This window comes from Pinus tabuliformis, chromosome 6 (genome assembly GCF_031772625.1).
Source record: "Pinus tabuliformis cultivar Carrire ecotype Pingquan chromosome 6, CPIR1, whole genome shotgun sequence".
Lineage (NCBI taxonomy): Eukaryota > Viridiplantae > Streptophyta > Pinopsida > Pinales > Pinaceae > Pinus > Pinus tabuliformis.
The window spans coordinates 582,424,875-582,430,328 of NC_142292.1; the positions used below are offsets into that span (position 1 = coordinate 582,424,875).

A 5,454-nucleotide genomic window follows, 5' to 3' on the forward strand; every position below is an offset into this window, starting at 1 on the left:
GGAATGAAGCCCCTGAATCTACCACCCAAGAATCAGTAATATTTTTGAAAGAAATAATCAAAGCATCTTGTAACACCTCACCTGTCACATTTGCTTCATGATTGTTTTCTTGCTGTGCATCTCCTTCTTTTCCCTTCCGAGATCTACAGTCTTTCTTTAGGTGTCCTTTCTTTCCACATTTCTAGCACACTATCCCTGATCTGGACTTTGATCTGCCTTTCCTTGATTTACTGCGATATCCTGAGCTCTTTCCTCTTTCCATTGTTCTTCCTCTAGACTCTGCACTCAAAGCATTTCCCGATGTCTGACCGGAGCTTTTCCGTCGCATTTCCTCGCTAAGGATAGCACCGAAAACATCATCAAACTTTAAAGTACTAGATCTAGAAACGGAGTTACTAATGGCCATTACCAAACCATTCCAGCTTTCTGGTAATGAGCACAAGAATAACAGAGCTCTAAATTCATCATCAAAGTTTACCCCTATAGAACTTAACTAACTTGTAACTGTATTAAAATCATTTAAATGGTCTGCAACAGATCCACATTCTGACATCTTCATATTAAATAATCATTTCATAAGAAATACCTTGTTTGAGGCCTTTTTCATATAGTTTCGACAACGCCTGAATCAAAACCTCTGTCGTGGTTTCCTTTGAAATGTTGAAGGCGACTGACGCAACAAGGCACAACCATATTGTTCCGAGTGCCTTTCTATCGAGAAGGTTCCATTCTTCGTCTGTCATATCCGTCGAAATCTTTGTTTTTTCACCCAATGGTAGGTACAGATCTTTCCGATACAGATAATCTTCCATCTACATCTTCCACAACAAGAAGTTTTGACCGTTAAATTTCTCGACCCTAAATTTACCATCTTCCGCCATTGCTCCCACTCGAACCAGGAACCCTTCTTTCCTGCGAGTTTATAAGCCAAATAGACCTTCGACTCTGATACTAGTTGTTAGTAAATTATATATAACAGAGCAATGGAACACGTAAAATATTGCAGAAATATAAACACAGAAAACGCACAAAACAAGAGAGACATAGATATACGTGGTTCACCCAGTTTGGGCTACGTCCACCTTGAACAACCAGTCCTTCCTTTCTATTATCAAGCAAAATGAAGAGACACAACCTACAACAAATCTATTGTAATATCCTCTGTTTTCTCTCACAGTCTCACCTCTTTGTTTCTCGCTCACAGAATACACATCTATCACATAGCCTCAAATACAATGCCCTCATACATAGAGAGGGGTTGCCTTCTAGGGCAAAAACCCTAAACTAAACATAAGTTCTACCATCATATCATCTGCCTAATGAACGGCCCGGATTGACTAGAAATTACTATACTTTTACAAGGAAATTTTACAGCTGTTTTTAGCTTTGGGGGCGCTGCCCCCGAAAACCCCCGCCAGGGGGGGGCTCCCAAAGGTCGCAGCCGCCCCCCTGGGCCCCCCTTGCAACGCATATTTTACGGGCGGCAACGATTTCGATCTGGGGTCCAATGTGGCGACACCTTTGAATATAGAAGATAATCAGGCTCCACAACCAACAATCTTGTACTAGGGAATGGTCCTGTCAATGCTCTAACACCTGCACAAAATATGGACCAAAATGTCTCATGACGTACTAAACCTAGCTCATGTACCTCTTTGATGGGTGAACAACCCAACACTTGGAATGTACTACCACCCCAGGTGGTGAAGAGCCAACATCGAGGTGCCAAATCTTCCTATCAATGTGAAATCTTGGGGAATATCAGCCTTTTCTCCCTAGAATAAATTTTTTATGTTGAGAAATGACCCTTCCATGCAGCACCATCGAATCACTAAGGCCAAATTTCGTCCCTGCTCGATGGGTGGGTCTTGCAGTCAAGCTCCCTTCTACCTTTGCACTCAAGTGTTGATTTTCGTATGGCCCGAGGAAACCTCTGCATGCCTCTGTTACCTTTTGGGAGGCCTACGCTACATATAAGCTATCTACCTGAGACTTTCCCTTGGCTAGTAGGTCCTAACACAAGGTTATAATTCTAGCTCTTCTAGAGTGGTATCTTATTGGTGGTTCAGGCCGCCCTTGAAGGGGGCCTTCTTCACCCTCCACCTAAGCTGCACAAGAAGAACCCAAAGACAATCCCATGAAATAGTAAAGATTCATAGGGTCTTTCTATCCATCTGCAGGTAGTCCGCATCTTCACAAACATGTCTATTTCACCGAGTCTCTCTCTGAGACAGTCCCCAGATCGTTACGCCTTTCGTGTTGGTCGAAACGTACCCAACAAGGAATTTTTCTACCTTACGATTGTTATAGTTACGATCGCCATTCACCGAGGCTTCAGCCGCTAGCTTCCTTATCATCGGGTCACCAGCTTCCTTAACCTTTTAGCACTGGGTAGGAGTCAGCCCCCATACATGGTCTTACGACTTTTCAGAGACCTATGTTTTTGGTAAACAGTCGCTCAATCCTGGTCACTAGGACCTCCTAAGGAGGCACCTCTTCTCCTGATATTATGGGGCTATTTTTCCAAGTTCCTTAGAGAGAGTTGTCTCATGCCCCTAGGTATTCTCTATCTACCTACTTGTGTCGGTTTCAAGTATAGGTACCCATTCGTTGAAGGTCGTTCGGGCTTTTCCTAGGAGCATGGCATGGGTTAATTTAGCACTATAGCACTTAGTACTTGGACATTGGCTCGAGGAATTTTCTCTACCCCTTCTTACCCTGAAAAGGGTCACCTTGCATCCTTGAACTGATAACCATCTTTCATCTAACCTAGCCTCCTCCATCCCTCGGGACCAACAAGGGGTAGTACAGGAATATTCACCTGTTGTCCATCGACTATGCATTTTGGCCTGACCTTAGGCCCTGACTCACCCTCCATGGACGAACCTTGCGGAGGAACCCTTAGGTTTTTGGGGTATTGGATTCTCACCTATGTTTGCGTTACTCAAGCCAACATTCTCGCTTCCACTTTGTCCACACCTGCTCACGTCTATGCTTCCCTTTGAGGCAAAACACTCCCCTACTGATGTATTTTTACATCCCACAACTTCGGGAGATCACTTAGTATCATTCATCTTCAGTGCAAGAGCACTTGATCAATGAGATATTACGGACTCTTTCAAGGTTAGCTACTTCTAGGCAAACCTCTTGGCTGTCTTTGCACTCGTACTTCATTCATCACTGAGTGGTCATTTAGGGTCCTTAGTTAGTGATTTGGGCTATTCCCTTCTCAATGATGAAGTTTATCCCTCATCGCCTCACTGGTTAACCCTTACCCCATTTTATTGTGGTAATCTAGTATTCAGAGTTTGCCTTGATTTGCTACCGCTCTCATGGCCTGTACTAAAATAGTGCTTTACCCCTAGATGGTCTAGTCAACTATTGTGCCTCAACGCATTTCGGGGAGAACTAGATAGCTCTGGGTTTGAGTGGCATTTCACCCCTAACAAAAACTCATCCATTGATTTTTCAACATCATTCGATTTAGACCTCCACTTAGTTTCACCCAAGCTTCATCTTGGTCATGGATGGATCACCCAGGTTTGGGTCTGTAAGAAATGACAATTGCCCCATGAATACTCAATCTCGCTATGACTTTGGTGGGTTCCCTTAACCAAGCCACTTCTTATGAGTCGCTAGCTCATTCTTCAATAGGCATGGAGTCAGAGATCTAATTTTCCTCCCACTGCTTGGGAGCTTACGGTTTCATGTTCTATTTCACTCCCCGATGGTGGTTCTTTTCACCTTTCCCTCACATTACTACTTCACTATTGGTCACCTCGGAATATTTATCCTTGCAAGGTGGTCCTTGCTGATTCACATGGGATTCCACGTGCCCCATGCTACTCGGGTTAGAGTGTAAGCCAATGATGCTTTTGGCTACTAGACTCTCACCATCTAGGGGTGCAGGACTCAACTGCTTCGCCTACTAGCACAAATCTTATATTATGCTCTCCCACAACCTCATTTTCTTGGTTTAGGCTACTCCCATATAACTCGCCCCTACTATGAGAATTGCTTATTCTTTCTGTTCCTCTTCCTACTAAGATGTTTTAGTTCACCAGGTTGTTTCTTGCCTTCCCATGGATTCAATAGCAGTGATAAAGGTTAACCTATTCAGAATCTCTATATCTATTCTAATTTTAAATTCCCCAAAGCATTTCGTCACTTACCATGCCCTTCCTCGTCCCTGGGTGCCTAGGTATCCATCGTAATCCTTCCACATTTGAACCTCATCATTCAAGGCTATCCCATCCTAAGGTGCTACTAAATGGAAAAATCTTATCATTGTCCATGAATGAGAAATCATAAATCAACCTACCAGATCTGAATAATATCTTGCTATCATATACCATTTACCATATAGGATCATGGGCTAGAGATAAACGGACTTGAACTGCTCGCATCTGCCATAGGGTAAACCACCATCTCTTAGGCCTCCCCAACTACCATAGAGGCCAACAATATACAATAACTCCCCCCTAAACATATCTCACAATTTTCATCGTACCGTGCTCTCCAAAGAGAAACTCCTCCAAACAAGTGCTAAGTTGAAATTCCATTTTAGGTATTCTTGTAGTTCTGGGCTATCCAGCTACAAGAGAACCAGGAACAAAGAGCTCTCTCCTTTTTCCACCCAACCCTTTGGTCCTAAAAATGATTTCCCTTCTGTGACCCTTCCTGTCCCACTGGAGGAGACAGCTAATGCATTCCATTGTGGGTATATAGTCAGTCTATGACCCCTGGATGCCTTTGGCACCCTTGCGTGATGTCATAGTTCCTACGGGGTCAAGACAATGGGATCAGTCCATGGCGTGGCTTTTCCTTTTACCACAATTTTTCTCAAAGGCTTGAAGGGAGATAGTACATCAATCTGTTCACAATGGCCAACTTGATCCTCTTCCCTTGGGATCTTAGATGAAGTAACCCTAGGAGAGTTTCCAACTCCAACTATTGCCCATGTATGATCTATATTAGATCTAACCAGCTACCCACTCTACCTTCTCTACGTTATTGATAACCCATCTTTCTTCGCCTATGTAGAGGTTTCAGTGGCATGTTTCAGTGCTATTCTCCATTACTGATAAAAACTAAGCCACTAGTTCAAGTAAAAGATACTATGATTACTATGATCAAACATCCAACCCGTAATCACAATGACCAAATTGCAAGAGCGGAGCTCTACCAACTGAGCTATATCCCCCGTACTCGAACCAAGTGGAGCATACATGAAAAAAAAATAAGATGCTTTTGCATTTTCTTCCTAAGATTTTTCTTGGCGCAGTGGGGCTATCCTGGACTTGAACCAGAGACCTCACTCATGAAGTAAACCCTCGCAGCTATGATACTATCCCATCAACTAATTGGAAGAGAATCAATAGATTCTTTTTTAGGATTGATTCATTCTTCCCGAACACAGTAGTGTGTGGGTTCACAAATAGTAAAGTCGATCAA

The 5,454-nt window shown here is 43.2% G+C and overlaps 1 pseudogene; it reads right to left on the reverse strand.

Moving 5' to 3' along the window:
* Positions 1–1,241: 1,241 nt before the first annotated feature.
* Positions 1,242–4,088, reverse strand: LOC149259881 (25S ribosomal RNA; annotated as a pseudogene).
* Positions 4,089–5,454: the final 1,366 nt, after the last annotated feature.